This window comes from Dromaius novaehollandiae, chromosome 1 (assembly GCF_036370855.1).
Source record: "Dromaius novaehollandiae isolate bDroNov1 chromosome 1, bDroNov1.hap1, whole genome shotgun sequence".
In the NCBI taxonomy this organism is placed as follows: domain Eukaryota; kingdom Metazoa; phylum Chordata; class Aves; order Casuariiformes; family Dromaiidae; genus Dromaius; species Dromaius novaehollandiae.
The window spans coordinates 141,091,212-141,114,500 of NC_088098.1; the positions used below are offsets into that span (position 1 = coordinate 141,091,212).

Here is a 23,289-nt window from a genome sequence, read left to right on the forward strand (position 1 = left end):
ATGAAATTATATCAGAACAAATGTCTTGTCTTTTAGTGATGGAAACATTCAAGATCCTCCAGGATCTCTTTCTAGAGAGACTTTCCTGATATCCAGAAAAACAACAACAACAACAACAACAATAACAACAACAACAACAACAATGGAAACAGTTTACAAAATTTCTGGTGATAGTTCAGCAAACCAAAATATAGCCTAGGATGACCTTGTTGATTGATTCACAACAGCATACCTGAGTATCTTTACAAATAATGATTCTGCCATAGATTGCACGAGTGAGATGCAGTACATCTCCTTACACAAAAATTTGAGCAAAGATGACAAAATGGAAAAGAACTGAAATAGAAGGAAGCCCAGCCCATCAGCAGGTATTGTGCTTTGGAAGCGGAAGGGTAACACAAACTAGTCTTGCTCTTACACATTCATTGAGGTAGCCTTCTCAGAAGCAAAAAAAGTAGATAATTTCATGTAATGCTCTAATAGTACTTTAATAAATGGTTTCTTCTGGGCTTATAAGGTTGTAGTTCTACATAAGTCTTAACACAATGGAGTTCCACTCTCTGTACAATGTCTTCAAAGAACTATAGGAACATATGGGTGGAAGAAAATACATTCTTTTTCTTCAATATAATCTACTTAGTGTGCAATTATACTAACAGCCTAATACTAAAATTTATACCTGTGCTTCCAAAACTTGCAATAAAAGAACATCCATCTGACAAGAAAAGCATTAGCCCCCCCAAAACAATTTTGAGCAAGCATTCTTATCATTCATCAAATTGGAAATATTTCACTAAGACTGTTCATATTCAGTAAACTCCAAGGAGTTTGGTGGCATACATTTCTGGATTTTCAAAGTCTCTGGCCAGTGTTTACATTTCCATTTCAAAGCTGTATTGAAAGGACAGTAATTTTTCCCCTTCCACTAGAATGAAATCTCTGAGAAACAGAAGTCCTTCTCTCCCTTCCTTTATAATAAAAAGCCCCTGACTAGATGAGGTTGGAAAACCATGTTTGGAAAAAATTAGAAGAAATACCACAAGTCAAAGCCCTGGACTATGTCAGAATCCCATCTTTCATTTTCTGTTCTAAGTTACATGACCATTATTACTGTGGAAAAGAAAAGTTTGAATTAAGAGTAATGTAGATTTGGCCGGTAGTTTGAAACAGTAGATCTGAAAAACAGTACATGCTGTGCTGATAGTCTGGACTGCTCCCTCTCTGCAGGATCTTTGTGTTGGAGAAAGAAGGGGAGTACTTTCTGAGGGCATACTTCCCAGGTATGCATAGATAAGCCCGTGACTCACTTATTTAGTTAATTTTCTTGTTTCTACAAGCACCTGTCATCCTGACAGCTAAGTGCTCTAATTATAGAAAATTAAAACACAAAACAAGAACCAAGCAAAAACAGTCAATCAAATGCTAAACAAAATGAATAGATCTTGCCTCCTGCCCTGAATTCATTCGAATTAATCATTGATTAGAGTCATAGCAAAACATTCTATTTCATTGCTACCTGCTTACTAGTTAACATGGTAATCCTTAACAATATTAAATTTTCAAGTTCCCATTCCTAGGAATGAAGTAGGCAATAAAAGCAATTTACAAAGCACCATTATCTCTACTAATTTATTAAAGGTACTTTTGAGTAGGCTCCTTTATTTCCCTTCCCATTTTTAGCCAGGCTTCCTAAGAGAATGAGACTTCTGTAATTAGGAGAGGTCTGTGTTTTGGGGGAGAAAGGAGGAAGTTGATATATCTTTGGGTAGGGCAACTATTGAACCTAATGGTTTCCAAATAAATTTGACAGCATCTTCACATTGGAAATTACTCTGAGACCCTCTCCAGATCTGAGAGAGAGACTACTGTGGAAACTTGTATGCTGTTAAATAAGTCAATGAGCTCATACAGGCAGAAGATCTTTTGCCCCAAAGATAGGAAAAGCTTTAATCAAGGTTCATAATTCCAACACAAAAATCTGTAGGAATGCAAAAATCATTCATTCTGATACTCACAAAGCCACTTATACATTAACGTTCTGCTATCTCACAGAATCACAAAACCTGCTGGAGATCAGCCCTTACTCAAAGCAGGGCCAAAGCTGTTCTTCACGAGTAATCTGCAGAGGAAATTGGGCTGCAGTTTAAGGCACACAGCTCTTGAGACATGAGAAATGGAGCTGGAACTGAAATTCACCTGAGGTTTATAACGAAAATTATGTTCTATTTATGATAAGCAGAAGCCAGAAAGTTATGGTTTAGCATGTTGCAATTTGAAAGTAGCCATTGATAGCCAATTTTGAAAGTTTCATCACCAAATGTATTTGTATGCTTATTAAGTATACTGCTGAAGCAATCTGTGTTGAGCATAAATTCATGGCATGCTAACTATTACAACCATCATTAAAATACCATTAAAATATAAGTGCGTTTTTGTCAATAGAACAAGCAATTAAAAGCCTGTCTCACGCAGTTTAGCATTTGTGAAGTGTTAATGAACAGCATGTTATAAACTAGTGAATTCTGAGATTGTAGTAAAAAGTATTTAAATTTCAGTAACTTTCAACCACTGGAACACTGGTTGGATTATAACATTTTATTAGAAAAAAAAAGAAATCAATACATAATGATCAAAAGGTAAAGTAGATGCTAAATTTTTCTTTACTGACTTGTAAAAGAACTGTTTAAAGATTAGTGCAGATGTAAAGAATCTTAGACATCTTAAACAGATCTACCATTAAAATGATCTTCTGTACCAGAGAGATCACTATCAACTTTATCTTCATCCCCTGAATGCATTAACATGCCTGAATCATTATAACATTCATATTTTAGCCTGCTGTGGTCATAATTCTTCCTTTCTAGGATTTCCTATAAATAATTTCCTAAATTCCTAAACCAATGTATATATCTTATAAGCAAGTCTGAAAATTAGCACACATTCTTATAATCTATAAACATATATTAGTATAAATGGATTACCCTTCCTTTATATTAATTTTGTACAACCTTCTAATATATCCCTTAAAATAAAAATAATGCCTTTTTCTATTTCTTCCTTGGATTTAATATAGCTTTACTCTTCAGACATCTTGTCTTTTGGAGTTTACCATGTAATCTTGGAGAGATTTTGTAGATAAATGAATTAAAATAAAATGGATTGCGTGTAGGGAAACTAAAAGAAATCTCACAATATCAAGCTATAAATACTACATTAAGAATCAGCAGACAATAAAGGTTCTACTGCTTAGATTTGTCCTCAAATGCACTGAGGTATTTTACTTTCTACTCATTAGTTTAGACTCTGTGAATAGAAAATATGGTCACGTGATTCTATTTTTTTGATGTAGTTGCACAAGTGAGAATGAGAGAAGAATTTAAAGATAATGGGGTTGAACAGCTGGTCTATAACTTGAATTTAACTAACAAATCCTCTAACAATATTGTTGGTGTTAGAGCAGATAGGCCTAATTTTTGTTTAACCGATCAAGAGCTAGGTCCTGAAAACATGCTTATTTAGCATATCACTAGTATAGTCTGTCTTATTTCTGTGTCTTTCTTTCTTAACTGGATTCCTCATGTATGCTGCTGTCTTCAAGACCCATCTGCACAAATATAACATTGCACAGTGTTCAGAAGGGAAATAATACATTTTTCCACCACAGAGACTGCTAATATTTGCAAAATCTTGGTGCCTGTGTCCGCAGAATAGCAAAGTCCTCTCTTGAATGCAAACTAATGTCATCTCTGTTCAAGGAATGAATGTTTTCCAATAACACTCCCACTTTCTCTCCACTTCTCTTCTAGATGATGGGCTCAGGTGGGAAGGGGAACTAGCAACATTTTACACCAGTTGAGGGTATGCTTCATAAAGTTGTTGTAGACTGTAATGCTTTCTAAAGGCTTATGATGTTTTAAAAAACCCCATATATATTAGATTTCTCCTCTTTAAAGCAAACAAAAATGGACATAAAAACACAGAACCACTCAATTTACTGTGAATATTGAAGGGAAAGAGGGAAGTGAGTTATTAATAGTACATTTTTCACTTGGTGCTTAGATAGGCTTAACAGTGACACATACAGTTTACTCAGAAATTCATGGTGTGTGATTCAAGAGCTTGAGCTGGGTTGCTTAAAAGGCTTTCTGTACAGCCATGGCTTCTCATAGCTCTGAAATTACTTGTCCTAATCCCACTGCTTTGCACATGGCGTGAAGAGACTTGACTTAGTGAGTCATGGTGGAGCAGGCTCGAGCTGCGCTCCAGGGCCCCGCGGCAAGGGAATCGGGTGTTGCCAGGCAAGAGAATCAGAGGGAAGAACAGTGAGTAAGTGTGCAAGACCCAGTGCATAACTTTTAGTAGGTCTGTACATTCAGAGAGCAAAACTGATGACTAAGAAGTTTTCCAACAGACACTGTGGAGACAGCGTTGAAAGTGTCCTGTGACTAGCCTTGAGGACTGCAGAAGCACATTAGCTGCTAAGTGCTGCTTGCTTACGATGAGTAATAAGCAATTGCATGAATGAGTAATAAAATTGCATGACAGTCTTTATTTGTTCTGCTCTATATCCTATTACCTATAGGTTAAGTTGGCTTCTGGGCACAAACTGTGTCTGGTATCTCTGTGTCTTCTTAGAGCTGATACCGCTTAGCTTACAAGAAAGTAATTCACACTGGTAAGTCATTTTGCACTGGAAGGTACATTTCCTAGTTTATATATTAGAAAAGAACACAACTTTAGAACTCATTGGTACTGAAACACTGAATCGTAACAACTGTAAATTGTATATCAAATTCTTTTCAGCCAACCATGTGCTATTTCAATATATTTTTCTTTCTTTTAATCTTTCTAAATGGTAGAGATCTTGGTTAGGTGCACTGTCTTCTAGATTAAGGATGTCACCAGTTCAAAACCTCCAAGATAATCAAATCATATATTTTATCACATCAAGGGAAAATAGTAAAAGTAGATGTGCTTTCTATTACATATCAAAATATACCTTCTGTTGCACAGCAAAATGAAACAAGGGACTGTGATTTTTACCATTTATCAACAAAAGTATCTGATTTGTGTTATTAAAGAGAAAGGATGAAACCAGATATTTTTCAGCTTGCCAGCCTGAGGGTAGCAAATATGAAACGGCAACACTGAAATCACTTTCTTATAAAAAAGTGGTATAATAGTCCATAGAATGGAAATCAGTGAAGGCCAGAACAGTGATTCCACCCCAGTGGTTTCTCTGAATACCTGACACTGTCTGTAAAAAGATTTAAAATCTCTAGAGGTTTCGTAAAATGGTTCTTGTTATTTATTTAGCTAGGAACACAGTCTGGAAGGTGATGTTCGAAGTCAGAGGGTGAAGTCCTCTGTGACCTGTGGCAACTAGCTCCTAGGATGACTCCCTCACCAGGGAGGACCAGGGAGCCTCTCACCCTCCAGCAATAAACAAAAGCCCTGTCACATGAAAGCAAAAGCTGACACTGTAATGTGCCCTAGAAAGAAACTAGGAGAGACTGCAAGCCATCAGCTTCACACCAAGATCCTCCGAGGACGCTAGGAGCTGTATTACTGCAAGGAAAGCAACACAGCTTATGATGATTAAGGGATTGGAGCGTCTGTCCTATGAGGAAAGGCTGAGGGAGCTGGGACTGTTCATCCTGGAGAAGAGAAGACCAAGGGGAGATCTTATCAATGTGTGTAAGTATCTGAAGGGAGGGTGTAGAGAGGATGGGGCCAGACTCTTTTCAGTGGTGCTCAGCAATTAGGCGAGAGGCCACGGGCACAGACTGAAACACAGGAAGTTCTGTCTGAGCATAAGGAGAAACTACTTTCCTGTGAGGGTGACAGAGCACTGGAACAGGTTTCCCAGAGATGTGGTGGAGTTTCCTTCCTCAGAGATATTTAAAAGCTGTCTGAACACAGTCGTGGGAGACCTGCTATAGGTGACCCTGCTTGAGCAGCGATGTTGGGACTAGATGACCTCCAGAGGTCCCTTCCAACCTCAACCATTCTGTGATTCTGTGAAAGGAAACCTCTTCCAAAAGAAGCCTTGCAGGCTTGGGAGATCAGGCCTGGGAGAAAGCCCCATTCTTGGCCTCAGATCTGGAGAGTGCTTAAACCCCAAGCAACTGGCAATGAACTATCTGGAAGTAGGATAGTATTTAATCAAGTTTAATTAATTCTTATCTAACTTTTCAGTAAAAGACAAGAATAGATAATACAAGCTGCGGAAAAAAATCCTTTCACCAGCTGCCTCTTTTAAGAAGCAGTGGTACATTATCAATGCAACAGTGTACTCTAGATTGTGATCAGACTCCAGAGGCACAAAAACAGTGTTCAAAGGTTGTGTTATGCAGTGTTAAACTACTACACAGCACTCGTTAGGTTTGTTTCTGGAAATGTTTTTGTATTTAAAATCAGGAATTGAAGGACAGGTTTGGGTGGAGTGGTGAAATTTCTAAAAGTAGACAACAGCTTCCCACTACTAAGCTCAAACTATTAACCAAGAGCTATTACTTTCAGAAGGCTAATTCATGCTCCATGTTGAAATGCATTGAACTCAATCTGTTTTCTACTGGCCCAATTTTTCTCATCGTAAAATAAATAAAAATTGAAAGAAAGTGGTATAACAGTTTGAATTTGTTAATAACTTGTTTGGCTTTCTCAGCACAAAAGGATAAGATGACTGAATGGAGCTGAGGAATAATTTGCTTTCATCCTTCATAGGTTCTCATCATCAGCGCAAATCATGACAGTAGGTCAGCTGAGGGAATCCTAATTCCTCTTATTACTTATTAGACTTCAAAAAAAAAAAAAAAAAAGCCCCACGTGTCCGAATGTGGCAGCTGTCACAGAGAACAAAATTTACTTTAAAAGCAAACAACAAAAAGAAGAAAAAAAGAATGATTTAGATCTCCATAAAAATGGCTCGGTGGCAGGTCTCAGAAAATTACCAAGAATAATGATAATATGAATTTATCATTGCCAGAAAACTGTACCAGTTATTTATGGCCTTAATCTCCTAGTTTAACTTAAAGTTGTTACTTAAAGAATTCGTGAATGAGACAATCAAGCAGGTTCATGCGTTTGTTAACAAGATTTACACTGTTGCAGTAAGCCTTAAATAGCAAAGTTATACATTATTTTGTCATGCCAAACATAAAAGAGAAGAAGAAAGGAGCAGAATACTTTCATATGAGTCTTAAGGGAAAGTTAATGAACTGACAGAGTTTAAATGATGATGTCTGTATGGATACTACATCAAACTAAACCCAAAACCATTTATTGACTTCTGTGTTATCGTTCTAAATAAACTGCTGTTACTGCATCCAAAGTAGGGTGCCACAAATGAAGAAAATGTACCTTCATTCACATTTCATATATTCATGCACAGGCACGTAGCCCCATCTTTAAGCACGGTGTGAATATAATAAAGGTCTCCCTTCACTGTCTAGGCAATTTCTTCTTCATCTGTCTTGTCAGAGCCTCTTCAGCCCATGCATTAGTGCTATGACTGCATTCAGTACAAAGATGGTGTGGTGCCTGAATCAGTGGTTTTTGTCTCAACAGAGAAAAAATGAGAGAAGTGTTGCTTCTTGTTCTGAATGCCGGCTTACAAGTTTCATGAATCATTGATTTCTTTCCATTGCACCTAGGAAACCTTGATATAATGTTGGTTTATACAAGGAATACATGGTATCTGGAGGAATGCTTCATACATGTTTAATTTTTACCAGTCCACTGGGGTGACTTGCAACTATTTTCTAATACCATTCATGAAATCCAACTTTCCTTTTGGAGATTAACACTGAAAAAAGGTCAGTGAAATATATTCTAATAGCTATAACTGCAGTACACAGGCAGTTTTCTTGTACAGAGATTGCCAACCTGTCTTCAACCTAAAAGCTTAATTTAACAGTAAAGAGTGATACAAAGGTATCTTTTAGTTCTTACCAGGCTAACTTTTACATAATGCACAGGCAGCCAGACGCTGCAAACCAAATCTATCTTTGGAACAACTGACAAGCACTGCACCTCTTTGTTCTTACAGCATTCTCTGATAGCCTGAACCTATAAAACAGAAGTTGTGGAACAGAAGCAATACTCCAAATCCTAAATCAACCAGTGATATTATTGTTATATTACAATGAAGTCATTAAGGTAATCTCAGCAAGTTATTACAGATTCTAATATTATCAATAATAATATTTTCTCATGGATATTTTGAATGAGATGTAGTTTGTGAATAGTTATGAGACCAGAAAACGTTTCTCAATGTAAATCATATAGTCTGGAAAGGGAGAAGTTGTCAGGTAATATGTTAATTCAATAGATTGCTTAAACTGCATAGTAAACCCAGACTGAGAAATACTGAACATATTTCAGTATTAACGTGTTGAAAAATCCTTGTATAATTCAGATCCAGACAGACTTGAAACAGTGTTTTAACTTGGATTCTCATAAACACCAGAGATAATCAAAAAAACTGTATGATGAAGCTGTCTGCATTTATTACTGAGAGGTTAGAAAAAAGGTAGGAGGGTGTAGAGCTCTCCAGGAATGGCTCTGACGATTTATTTGCACACAGCAACATCACGACAACTCTAAAGTAGGATAGAGTGGGATAAAAGAGCCTCAAAACCTGCCCTGTTCCTAAAGGCAGCACTCTAGACATCCATTATTATTGAACTGTTTAGGGCTGAGAAAAATGTCTTAGAGAAAGCCTAATTAAGGACTGGGAGAGATTAGTTTCAGATAAGTTGCAGTCTCCTTAGATTCTTGTTTTGTAATAGTCTTTTGAACTTTGTCATCAGGAACTGAACCCTGTCTTTGCAGGCTTATTTCTTTTTTTGAGCTTTCCTAGTGGTTACGATAAATGCAGATGTATCTGACAGGAGAGGCAATATTTTTTATTTCTTGGAAGAAACACATTTATATCGAGCCATGCTACACCAAAACAAGCTTGCTGCTCAAAGTAAGCTTGATAAGATAAGATATTCCTGGGGCTCCCTAAGTTTGTTTTATAAACAATAATGACAAATTATGTTTTCAATAAAACATGTTTATTTTGATAAAAAGGGGACAATATTGACAACAGTCTCTGCAGTCTTTTTTTTTCCTTTCCCTGTTTGCTTAGCTTTAAAAAAAGCATTTAGAAAATTAATGAACAAATGGAGGTAGTTATACAGCTTGTAAATCAGAAGCAGAATATTAAATATTGGCAGTGCAGTAGTATCTTCTCAGGTCCTTCACCAGAGGGGAAAAAAAAGAAAACTTGCAGATTTTTATCTGAGTATATGAGAGGAAGTTTTAACATAGTTTAATCAACAGCACCTTGAATAATGCCAGATTGCAGCTAAAAGTGATTATAGAAAGTTATGGGGAGCTAGAGGGAAATGTTTTAAAATATATAAATTACGGCAATAAAGATCTTTGATACTCCTTTCCTCACATTAGTTGATCCTTAGGTCACCTGAGTGCAAAGAAGAGCCTATATGTTAGTAAAGCTTCAGAAAGCTTTTCTCTTAAAGCAGAGACTCTCATTCTTTATTTATCTCCCCTTATTTGAAGAGCAAAATGGTCACCCAACATGAATTTCTCTGAAAGATTTTTTTGATGTATATAGAAGAGCAGAAGACCTTGAGGTCTTCTGACAGATGATAACATGCATATTTCATTTACTTGTTCTTAGGGGTTTTTTGCACAGTGCTCTTTGGAATCATCTTTGCAAAAGATGCCAGTTTCTTGGGACAGACAGCCAAAAAGATGCAAAGTGAGTGGAAATGTGCCTGATGTTAGAGGGAGGGTTGCTAAAAGTGGAGTTTTAAACTGTGGTGCAATATGATAACCTCAAGCTAGCCTCTTGCAGTAAGACAGACTCCAAAATTATAGCTACCTGTGAATGCTCTTACCATTTCAAATGATGATAGTGCTTTAAACTTTGAGTTTGAGGGTTTGAGTGCCAAATTAAAATGTCCCTTTGGTTCTTTTTGTTTTAAAATACTTCTGTTTATAGAAAGGTTTTATTTTGGTTTCAACATCTAATGATAAGATCTGGTTGGATAATTTAACAAAGGAAATAATAGCTATTCTACCTGGGAGAATTTAGGTAACAACTTATTCCTATCGGTGCAGTCTTCTCTGTTCTCATGACCTAATACTTGTATTCTTCTCAGAAATATACTGTAACTGTTACTATTATTTTTGTTTTCCATAACATATTATAGTAGAAATTCAACTACAGAAATAAGCAGAAATTTCTATTCTTTATTATGATTATTTTGATTTTCAGGGAAAAAAATCTAGGCCATAGTAATTTTTTCCTCTGCTGAGTACATTAGCTATTAGCTGTGAACATTGTATGGCACTTGAGAAGTCAGAAGTATCTAATAATAAAAAGATAGAATGGAGGCTGGCTGCCAAAGAAAGTGGGATACCTGGCAGATGTGATGGATAGCCTAGTAATGAAGATGAAGGAGTCTTAGCAGAAGTGAACAGAGAGAGAGAGAGCAAAACACAGAGTGTAAGGAGAAGAGACAAAAAGGGGAGAATGCATCTGAAGGGGCAGAAGGACAATATTCAAAGGAGTAGGTGAAAAAAAGTAACACTTTATTTTCCACAAATCAAAGAATAGAGGAGAGAAAAATTGTCTTAGGAAATTGCTATGATTTTTTTCATTAGTTTTACTGAGAAAAAAATAATGAAGACTATAATCAGGGAATTTAAATTAGCAATTGAAGACAATCCATTAATGAGAAATAGAAGTTGCCTGGTTCAAGAATCACAGATTGTGTCTGACACACACACGCTAATTCTTTTGATAGTCTTGAAAAAGACAAAAGATGTGCACCAAGTATATACACTTTAGCAAGATACGGCAACTAGCTGTTGTGTGACTTTGCATTCTACCATTCTGGAGGATATTCTTAAGGAATAAATTCCATACATGAGAATTTTTCATATCTTTACAACTAATACAAATGACTAGCATAGCTTTCAAGCTGAGAGAGAGCAACACACACTCATCCAGTATGGGAAAAAAAAAAAGAATTAATAGCATCTGCAAAAAAAAAAAAGCATTGATGTGTTCAATACAACTCAGTTTACAGATACCCAGTATAATACAAAATGAAATACAAAATGAGCCGCTCTGGTATAAGAAGCAGTAAAGTTGTATTAGATCAGCATTTTGCCCCAGGCTAATTTTCCCCCAGAGAAGGTTTGTATATGCAGTATCATGTGAAAGGAGTCAAGGAATTTCACCCTCCGTCATACCCCTGCTCCTTCCCACTGACTGATGCATCACACATTTGTATCACATCATTCTGTCTTGACCATATGTCTGCTTGCCCAGTGTATGAGAATGGGGTCCACCTCTGAGTCACTATTATAAAATTCACAATTATAAACCTGAGTATTATAAACAGTGTGTGTGTATACTACACTCTTTTTTTCTCCACGCTCATCACCATAGAACACATTTCATCTGTAGGCTAAATGAACAAGTTGCAAGCCATTGCAAGCTTTGTCCATGCTTTATTTTTCATAGTATTTTTCCTATGAAGACATCAATTTTACAGTTTATAGTTCCACATAACTTTTAAAAGGAAAACTAATCAAGAACTTAAAAATCAAAAACAAAACCCAAAACAGTATTTTGCTTAGGGTATCTTTCCTTCCTCTTTGCAATTAAAAGTAAATTTGGCCTTGAAGCATCAATCTAAATGGAAAGAAGTCCAGAAGGTTCACTTGAAAAAAAGCTGAACAAAGTCTTTGAGTTTGCTTTTAAAAACACAAAAAGCAGAATTCCAGTCTCACCAAAATTATATTTTTTCAGAAAATTCATTTTCCACTAATAGGAAGACTTGTTCTAATTGTAGCTGTTCCCCATGCCTGAACAGAGGAAGTAAGAGTTTGTGTCCTCCTACAAAAGGACTTACTACATCTTGCCGTATATTGTATTTGCAAAAAGAAAATCAAAATATACAAAATGTTCTTCTCCTTGACTGAAGTACGTGTAAAAGTTCAAAAGAATAGAGGAAATAAATGTAAAATGTAATATTGTTTACTTTTAATATAATCAAATTTTAAGGAAAATACTAAATAACCAACAATCTGGAGGCAAATGTTCAATCAAGAAAGCAATGAGCCACTGCTCCTTGCTGTCAGTGCTTTTGTTACTATTTATCTTTATCTTTTGAGTGTTACACTTGGTTACCAGGTCTAAACGTGATAATTATTTCTCCAGTGCAGAAACAAAATGATTGTTGTATTTATCAAGGGGAAAGTGGTTGGCTGAAAGCCTATCATGCCAACACTTGACTATGAAGACTATGAAATCTACAAAAGGCAGAACTAAAACATGGATGTCTTAGTCCTGAGTACTGAACCTGAACATGTTGTATACCTGGGCCAGTCAGTGAGTTTTATAACAGCACAGCTGACAAGTACAAATTGAAAATCAAGACATCTTTTGCAGATTGGCAATGAGGTGTCTCTTTGAAGTCCAGCTTTGGGGAATGTTTTTATAGATGAGGGCTAAACTCTGTCCTTCATATAAATGTTAAGATTCTCAGAAGTCTGTAGGTCAAGGTTTAAGAAGTATGCCCAAGTATGAGGAAATTCACAGAAAAATGTAAAGAACTAGCAAGACTGTAGTGGATGAATGTACTAAAGTACTGGTGAGTTTTAGAGAGTGAGGTGGCATCTTTCATTAGACCAGCTAATTTGCCTTGAAAACTTGGCAAACTTTTAAACTCAGTGTCTTTCCATCGAGTCTGGCAAGCTGTAACAGAAGGCTAAATTTGGATTAGATAATGTTACTCTCAGTAAAATCCACTTATGTTGATTATATACACTAATTGTAGTCATAAGCTTCAGTGGAACTGAAAGGGAAAGTAAGTTATTAGGACTTCTGTTATAGGAAGGTATCATCAGGAGATTGTAATGCACCGTAAAAAAAGTGCCTAATAAATCTCTGATTTTTGTATCCACTAGAGCTATGGATTGTAGTTTACAGGCTCACCTTTTGAAAGTATCCCAATGCTGTTCATTGAAGGTGAGGACTGAAAGATCAGGCATGGAATGGCTGTTTCCAGCAGTAACTGTGAGTTTCTGTATTTCATCAGTTGCCTGCACACATTTGTTCATGTGCCTGGTGATATTGTTTTGCTTCATTTATCATTCTGTTTCAAAATTTTCAAGAGAACATTTAGGAAAAGAAAAAAAGACATACAGCTTCAGCCACAGTTCTTCCACCTCAGGATTCTTTCACAGACTGTCCAAGATCAACAAGCAAAGAAATCTTGGCAGACCTATTACATCTAAAAACAACCCACCACCCCTCAATAAATACCAGAATTGAAACAAGCAACCCTCAAAACCCTCACTGCTCAGAGTGTGTCTTTTCTGAGGCCCACCAAACCTCTTCCAGAAATCACAGCCTAAACCACCTCCCTTCTCATGCTATGGACACCACTGTGGAAATTACTAACCTACAGACTAGCACCTCCTTCCCTGACGCTGTTACTGGTTGTCTTTGCTAGGGAGTAGCCGATTCTAGCACATTTCGGGACCCAGTGGGACCCTCCTGGCCCACTACAGCCAAATTTGGTGCGCTGTCAGACCCAGGAGGTCTCTCCTGTGCCACGGTGGGATTAGGGATGGATGCAGCTGCCGTTTCCCTCTGCAGCTCCAGCCAGCAGTGAGGCTGAGCACATAACTCCAAGAGGCAGATACACACAATTCACACCATACACACAGGACATTACACAGTCAGCCACACAGACCAGCACAGATGCCTTTACATAAACACCAACAGCACTCACCTAGGCAGGGACTCAGACATTCTGCTGCTACTGCTCCTTGCCATCTGAGAAGGACTGAAGTTCGCCTGGGAAGTGTGCACACATCCTTGCTCTCTGCAGTTACAACACCCCATAGGCATGGGTCCCTCCAATATGAGCTCGGGCTCTAGGTCCATCTGACCTCCATGCCTGAACCCCAAGCCCCTTACCTGGTTACTGTTTCTGACCTTGAGCCCTTCCTGATGTGAGTCTCCTCCTACTCACTAGTTAGTCCAGCTTGAGCTTCACTAGCACATTGCACATGCACGCACACACGTGCGCGCGCGCACACACACACAGACACACAGACACACAGAGAGGGGACTGAAGTAAGGAGTAAAACTCAGAGCTAGGTCGCTCCAGCTGGCCCTCAAACCTATGGGCTGCTGTGACCCACAGTTCCTTCTCCATTTGCTGGCACTTAGATATCTACACACACGCACAGACACAGACACACACACATGCTGGAGAGCAAGATCCCACAGAAAATAGTAAAGAACAGGATTTAATATGAAGATAGGACACACTGTGGTGATTATGTGCAGGGCTTAGCCAGATGAGTGTACTGACCACGAGCCCATTTACGCTCATCTGCCCCTTTAGTCCCTCACCCTCTCCCTTTTCCCAGGCTTGTTCTTCCCCATCCACTTTGATCCCTCCATTTCTTCACTCTTGTCTTCTCCCAAATAAACAACCTGCCCCTAATTACTTTTTCCTCAGTTTTACTGTGTCCATATCCAAATTTAGTATTTTTGATATCCTTATCTAGGTCATCTCTGCCTTATGTGATATTACTGACAGGGTTACCAGGGCCCTGCTGGTCCTTCAAGGCTCTGCTCCTCAGAAGGTCTTTGCGGGAGATTAACGGACAGCACACCAATCAATATGATTAAATGCTGACACTTTATTAAGCCCGAATAGCGTCTTTTATATGCCTTAACCATGATCACATGAATCAAACTATACAGTGATTGGTACATGTTCATTTAGCATGCACATCTGAACAGTATGTGATTGGATAGCATGTACTGTCTCCGAGGAGGCAAAGAAACTCCCCTAAGCCCGTAAGTTCCTTACTGAACATCTGGGAGTTGTTTTTCTCGTTCCAAGGACAGTTTCTCACCACATTGCATGCCCTCTAGTAACCTTACCAGTAGGCTGCAAAACTTACTTTCACACTCTTGCTATTAGCATTAGGGCTGGATTGCTCACATGTCCATTTTCCTCCAGATAATCCTCCACAGGTCTTCATCTTCCTCTCCAGTTAAATCTGACCATTTCTCACATGACTCCCTGTTAACCACCTAAGACATCCAGCCCCTCTCACAATGCTCTTTATAACTTGTGTCAGCTTCTCACCCTGTTACTTGTTATGTTCAGCAATTCATGTCATGTCCAGGAAACTTCTCAGGGTCTTTTCAGTCAGCTAAACCCCGGGCCAGGGCCTAGTCATCTTTCTACATGTCTTAACAGTCCTAAGTACAAACAAGAACAAAAGAAACATCTAAATATCCTAGTACTCTAAATATCTTAGCAAATTTATCTGCTTCCTTTTTACATACAAGAATTTCATCGTTTTCAACACACACTTCTTCCAAATCAGTGACAAGCAATTTATACTTTCGTATTTCCTGCCCTTACTTCCCAATATGCAAATTGTCTAATGAGTCATTTTGCAGATCCCAGTGCCCATCACACCTATGCTGTACCTAAAATACTTTTTGCACATCAGGACTGAAAGCACGGACTTCCTTTAGGACTTGTGCAACGTGAGCATAATCAGATAAAAACCTTGCTCTGAGATTCCATCTTCTACCACTGAGAAAGGGGACTTTTCCCCTGACTGGAAATCAAAAGAAGAGAAAGAAAGATGTGTTGGGGTATGTTTATACGTTCTGTACTCTGAACTGTAACTTCTCACAAGGAAGCAAGAAAGGGGTGAGTGTATTACCAGGTACTAAGTCTTCTGTATTATCTCACACTTATGTCTGTTTCCATCTATTTTCAGAGTCAGATACCTTTGTCTTAGTTCAGCCTAGGCTGAGATTAAGTTCGACCTCCAGTAACAACTGCTTCTCTCTGTATTGGCTGAGGATCATATCAGCTTAGAGGAAAGGATTATTTATCCCCTTGCAATGCAAGATTTTTCTTCATGGTATATTTGCTGTAGTTTGCCAAGGCCTCATTATCTGACATTCCTCTTATTCCTGACCATCCATATATTTCGTTTCAGACTGCTTTTCTTTTCCATCTCTGCATTGTATTTTTGCCTGGTGAGATCACGCTCTGAGACTGTGCTAATTGTTTGGATAAGAGTGTGAAACCTTTGGCAAATAAGATTAGTGGGGCTCTGTGGGAGACAAGTGTGTACTTGAACATGCTGTATTATTTAGAAGTCTCATTTTTAGATACATCCTGTCTCATCAGTTCTGTAACAGAAGACTGTACAGATGTATCAGCTTTTGAAAAATGAAAGGTAGCAAAAAATCCCTACAAATTTTCTTGCACTGTGTACTGTATAGTTGAGAAAAATAATACTTTTGAACAAATTTTTATCAATAAACAGTATGGTGAAGCAGTGTAATTTTTCCTCCATAAATAGCAGAAATCATAGTATAAATGGACAATAAAAGAAGTATTCATTATAATGACTTACTACCAAAATTATAGGATCAAAATTTTTTCTGCCTTTTTTTAGGGACTTCACCAAGGCACTCAAGTTAGAAGCCAGCTTACCCTAGCTGCCTAAATAGCATATAGAGAGACTACAGAAACCTTTGATCTTAACCTCTGTATCTTAAAATGAGTTTCAATTTGATCACATTTCTGTTTTTCTAGCTTGATTTTTAAGAAGACCAGGAAATAATGTCAGCACATGCAAACTACAGAGAAGTGTAGAGATTTTTAGCCAAGCAACCTGTTAAGATCTGTCAAGATATCTGTTAAAATGAGACAGAATTGAGGTTGCCTATGTTCCCTATACATGGTCACATGCTATTTTTCCTTTTTCCTTTTCCTTCATTGAATGCACACAGTGGATCTCCTCTGTTAAGAAAACAGTATTATGTGGTGAAGAAATCTGTTGATTGTAGGATTGTTTGTTGCTGAATTTAGAAAGAGTGTACTGAGTGACTAATGTGATTGCAAGAAGAGAGAAAAGGTCTCATTAGTCAAAGCAAATGAATGGTTCTCTGGAAAATTCCTATGTCAAGTCATTTAATCTATACCTTTCACAGATAGTCATTATTATGTGTTTCCCATTTTCTGAATGCTCAGCTTGATGACCTGATATCTAATTGATGGACATGCTGCTCAGTCACAGTAACAAATGAGAATGAGTGGGAGCTAAGTCTTGGACATAAAAAGCATTCTGAAAATAGCAGGTGCTAGAAATCTTGAATTAGGAAGCTAATCTTGCAGAACTTTTTCACGCTTTTCTGTTCTTATCTTCCAGTGACAAAATGGTGGTCCTTCCGTGACAGAAAAATTATGGTGATATATTAAAGAAGGTTTTAATTTTCAAATACAATAGTGATGAGTGCTGAAGAAAAGTCCAGGAGAGAATTCTGATTAAAGTACTATAGAAGAAAGGGCAGAAACATATGTTGACCACAGAGGGTGGAAAACATGACCATGCTCCTCTAAATACAGCATATGATCATATCGTTAAAACTTTTTCACAGTGCATAAGCATCCTTATATAAACATTACCTAGCTTTTGACTTTGTTAACTCAGTAGTTTTAAAAAGTTGATTCTAAGCACAAGTGGCTGATTTCTATGTACAACCTATTTTGAAGCAAGAGAGACACTATTCTCAAATGTAACCTGACATAAAATTCCCAAATATTTGGCCTGAAAAGCCAGCAACTCTCATTAGTTTGCACGTAGGGAATGCTTAAGTTCTTGAAAATGAAGACACATGCTTAACAGGTTGAACGTGAATTTTGCATTCTAACTTTAAGATCCTGTTGTATTAGACCTTGACCATCATATGTGATGATACAAAATAAAAACTACATGCTTGCAAAATGCCTCATCTATGCTTGCATCTTATTTTTCCAATAATCTTCTGCAAACATTTGAGCACCAATTATGTCTTGAGCTCAAATACTTACGTTATTTCCTCAGAAGTGATACGTTTTTCCATGAATTAGACAAACAAAATAAGGTAAAAGAGTGCCTAATTCTCCTCATCTTCACCTTCGCACAGAGCAAGTCAAGGAGATAGACAATGATCTGTTTCCACCCTTTACAGGTCTGATATTGATTCTTTCACAGACAGAAATGTTGATACAAAATAAGCAGTTAAATGCAATTCTCTCACTGTCTCTCTCTCTGTTTCTCTCTATATATATACATTATCACTCTCTCACACACACTGTGTATGTATATATATATTTATATATATATATATATAAAATAGCTATCTACGAATAAAGTTTAGTGAAGTATTTCACACACTTTTGCATTCGTAGTGGTTAAAACATTCAAAACATTTAACTGGACTAACCAGTTGACTTTATTTCCTCATCCCAATACTGCATTCGGTTCGTTAATCTTGATGACCTAGATTTCCTCTCTCCATACCCAAGTTCTGAAGTCATTCAAACCCTTTCTGTGAAATAGACTTATTATGACATTTTAAATTGTAGGACATCTAGGACACCATAAAGGACAGAGTTTAAAAGTAGTGCCAATTATTGTGATGCTGAAGCATAGACTAGCAATTATACTGTGAAGTGTCTTAGCAGAACATATAAAAAATACATCATTAGATTGCTCCTGCCAGAAAAAGAAAAAAAAAGAAAAAAGAAAAAAGGGAGAGAGATGTTTAACCACAGCAGCTGCCACTGTTTATTCACAGAATTTTCTCAATAAGTGCTTTTATATCTCTCAAGTTTGCTTATGCAAAGTTCACATAACAGGTATATAATTATGAGAATTATCCTCTCTGGTATGGCTTCCCATTAGGCATTTTAGGTCCTAAAAATTATGCATAGGTCTATTTCCACATGAGGGCTGTCATCACCAAATATCTTCCATAGAGGTGGTCAGCAGGAGTTACCTATACCCATTAAGCAGTCTTCATTCTGGGTCTGCTGCCAACAAAGATCATTAACTGAACAATGTATTTAATCTCATAAACATTTGCTATGCTTGCAAATTGCTAATGTTAACTTGCTACAGACTATAAAATTGCTATAATCTGTCCTGGGTTAAGCAAGTTCTCTCCTATTATCCTTAGTCCTCAAAGACTGTACAGATGAACGATAAAAATACGAGACCATAAACTGGAACCTTTCAATTTCCCTTGTCAGATAAATGCCCTAATTGGTGGTCTAGGCAGTCTTGTACATTCTCTTGATCTCTGACATCCTGAATGTTTTGTGCTCTTTTGCAGAGTGGAGTGGCTTCACAAAGGAGGAACAGAGAGCTGACAATGACCCTGTACTCAGAACAGGCCCCAGCTTGTGGTTACAGTGCTCTGTGAGCTAAAGGTAAGAGTTGGGCAAGGGAGGGAACTGAATGTGTTTTTCCTATATGCAAACCAAGTGCTTCAGATTTAAAGGCGTTTAATAAGGAAGTGTTAAGATATTCCTATGCTTTATCTGTCTCCATTTTACAAAGAAAGCTTTGTGAAATTCTAGGCTATAAATCCTGGGTGTAAAGGATCCTTTCTCAGGCTTAGTAAAGCACCCAGATGCAAAGGAAGGACATTTATCCCATAATGATTTCATCAGTATTTTCAGTTAGTTAATGTAACCGGCTCTAGTTCTGAAGCGGTTAATTTTTGTGAGAACTACTGTGGATGCCTAGGTCTCAAAGCTAAAGAGTGGGCCTCGAAGTTAGACACTGCTGCTTAGCATTAATATATTTTTATTCTTGTTGCACTTTGAGTTGGATCTGACTTCACTGGAGACTTTCACTTAAATGTGTTCATAAGAATTTGCAGGGTTTGTGCAGCAGCTGTGATTTACAGATGAGATTTTTCAATGCTGTCAGATTTAGTGTGGTGCCTAGCCAAAACCATGTAGTTTGGGTGTTAAGGTTGCTTCAAAAAAACCTCATTCTGCCTTAATACAGTGTACCTGCTGGAGATGAAATCTTGGTCTTATTCATGTCAATAGGATGTTTGCTGTTGACTTCAAGGAGATCAATTCTTCCACCCAGAGAATTTTTCCTGTAAGATATCCAGCCATGACAATTGAACAGGAAAGGGCTTAGGAGGACTCTCCTTACTATATTTCATGTTTATTTTGGAACAAGCATAGTTCTAGCTGACATATTAGAGAAGATAATGATGAGTCTTGGCACTGCAAAATTCTATTGTGTTTTAATATATTTAACAAACACTGACCATGCTCTTTGTCTTATGAAGATAAAAGTTATATACAAAGAATATGGTTCATATGATGGGAAGAAGGCTTTCAGAATGTATATGCACACTCACAAAGCTATTTAGACTTTGAAATATTGAGGAAGAATATAATAGAGAGGTTTTAAAAATGATGCTTTAAAGTGTTATGAGTAGATGGCTATGTAGCCTTCTGACCCTAAAACTAGGGTTAAAATAAGGTTCAATTTACAGTGTAATTGGCAGATGCAGATGTTAGTAGCCTTAAACATCAGTTCTTATTTTAGTTCTTGTCTTTAATGCAATTCAAATTTGCAGTTCAAAACGAAAATTTGCATGATTGATTACTGAGCCTTTCCCATAAAAACTTATCTCTCAGCAAAAAACAACCTGACATATAAATCTGAGACATTTATAATCACATAAAATATTATTAGGCAAACTAGCTCTGTTAAAATCTCGAGAACTTTGCTGCCTTCCCTATATATTTTCTCAGACAGTCACGTTTTATTTAGTGAAATAATACTTCGACGAGTTGAGGCAATGCATTCTTCACTCAGGAAACTTTCTGTAATGTGTTCCTAAGTCTATCATGGTTTATTGGAGCATTTCAATGACTGGGTTATGTAATGAGTATGAAAAAAGAAAATACAATACCTTTTAAATGAGAAGCATCCTCTAAAAAAAATATTGGTTTCAGTACAGTTCAATCAAGGTCCTAATAAAAGACTGTGTTCCAACAGGACAAATTTATATGTGAGAGGTTAATTATAACCAAATTTTCTCTCTCATACACCTTTCAATCTCACTGTCTAACTTCAATTACTAATGGCAAAACAAGTAAAGTCTAATGAAATTTTTCTTTCCTTGGGCAAAGCCACCCAAACAAACTTTGGAAATTAATCCTGAATATGCTTGAACTGTGCAATGGAGTATGAAGCAGGCATGTGAGTGGGACTGGAGCTGCTCTGAATTTGCAGCATCTTTCCTCTTTGAACCATATAGACATAACAGCTCAGGCAGGAGTAGGTTTGTCCTAGCTCGAGCATCTCCACCTTACACAGTGTAGACATGTCAGACACTCCAGTTTCCAGGAGTTTTAGCAGAATAGAGCAAGCTTTTGACTTACATGGGTCTGTGTTCCTTGATGTTAATAAAATATGTTACATATTTTTTGACATTTCTTTTTCAACTGATTCTTTTAGCTGTCATCTTAGATTTTGTTTAATTCATGGTATGTAAAATATGTTTTCTTCCATAGAACGTGAAACTACTGCAGCCATTGAACTGGCTCTCAAACTCAGGATAAAAAATTCATGCATTTAGCAAGATTTATAGGTTACTGTTCAAGTTGGCAGCAACAAAGAATTTGTTTATAAACATATGTGTATATTTACACAATAGAAAAGTTCAATATTATTAAACTTAGTACTTTTTAAACTTCTGTATGATGCCTTGCTCCCTGTCAATCTTATTTTCAGTAAGTTTTGAATATTCTCTTATTCATATTAAAATAGCTTCTCTTTATTTCACGTTTTGCAAACAAGATGCAAAAAATTCCCTCTGGCTAATCTGCTCTTTTATCATTAATATATTTTTGGTAGGAAACAATTTGGTCTGAAAATCAAGCAACAGTTTGATCCTCTACTTATGTCAGATGCCAATGACATTGGTCATTTCCCCAGCACGTTTGAGCTCAGGTTACATTTTGTCTTTTTTAGGATAGCATTTGTAATGTAGACACAGTGCAATGCAAATAGGTTGCTATTTCCTCAATTTGTAAGCAGTATAATGCCGTATAATGCAGTATAATGCAGTATAAATTTATTTCTTCTCAAATATTATTTTTTCTTCTTTTTTGATCATAAATGTTTACAGTTTTCAAATTGTGTCAAAAGCAAATGAATAAAATAAGTTTGTATTCTGATCTAGAAAGTTAGAGGGAAATAATAACAAAAAAAGATATTGCATAGGCCTGGTACCTGTGGCCTAATATGAAAGCAAAAATTTCAGATTCTCTCCACTGCCCCCAACAAGAACTCCAAAAAGAAACTCAAAAGACAGAGAGTTTTGTCCATGCGCATGGTGGTCGAAAGGTGAGAGGACCAATGCACCAGCCTGAAATGTCTGTTTTACATGTTCTGTTTTATATTATGATTGAGGCAATACTATTAAAAATGGAGTCCTATCATGAAATGGGGAAAAATTTCTAGCTGCAATTTTTTTACAGGAATCTAGTCCACTAATCATACCTAAATGTACATGGGATAAGCGGCCACACAGGATAATGGCTTTTAGCATTAGGGTTCAGAGGTTAGAACTTAGAAAGAAATCAAGACTTGTCTACTTGTGTTTCATGTGACTCAAAATAAGGAAAAAAATGCTGAAGAATTTTGTATGCTGTGAAAGACTAGGTTTTGTTTTCAGTCCTTCATGACCTCATGTCTGCTCAGATCTGAAATAAAATCTATTTAGATCTCTGCTGGGCTAACTAGCATGGTTAGCATCACGGAATAGAGGAAGGGATGGCCAGAAAGGTATGACTGGAGTAAGCTGCTAGCAGTGTAAGGAGCAATGAGCAGAAGTAATTCGTCTCACTGCAGAATAAAAGCAATGTGGTTCAAATTGGGTCTTGCTACCCAGCAAGACCTGACAATCCTAAACTCTGACTGAAATGTTGCTTCAGATGCTGAAGCAAACAGCTAGCTTAGCTAGCTTAGTAGGTGACCTGCTAGAGGAAATTGTACTCTAAATTCATTATACTTATGTGTTAGGAATTAGGCATTGTGTGCTATCCTGTTTAATTATCTTGCTGGATGTATCTCCTTTTAATGAAAATAATGCTTTTTTAAGCTAATTGAATAATGTCTGAAAATGGAGAAAAGCTACTCTTGGAACCCTGGAAAGTTTTAGTCAATTTTTCCAGATTTCTGATTTTAGGTTTGAGCCAGTTTGTTAGTAATCACCCCTTTAAATTCAAACCTGGACTTTATATGCTGCCAGTTATATCCTACAGAAACTCTTCTGTTTCTTTGTAAAGCTTTTTTGGGAGATATATCTTATTGTTTGTAAATATCAAGACATAGTAT

General features: G+C 37.0%; 1 protein-coding gene and 1 long non-coding RNA gene across 3 annotated transcripts in view; one reads left to right on the plus strand and one right to left on the minus strand.

Annotated features, from left to right (window-relative positions):
* The window catches only part of LOC135324476 (uncharacterized), a 78,342-nt gene that overhangs the window by 49,416 nt on the left and 5,637 nt on the right, over positions 1–23,289 (plus strand). Inside the window, exon 2 of the long non-coding RNA XR_010385861.1 lies at positions 19,247–19,343. This is a non-coding gene — a long non-coding RNA (uncharacterized LOC135324476). The remainder of the gene's footprint in view (positions 1–19,246; positions 19,344–23,289) is intronic.
* Positions 1–23,289, minus strand: part of STS (steroid sulfatase) — a 203,542-nt gene that overhangs the window by 18,533 nt on the left and 161,720 nt on the right. The window lies entirely within an intron of this gene.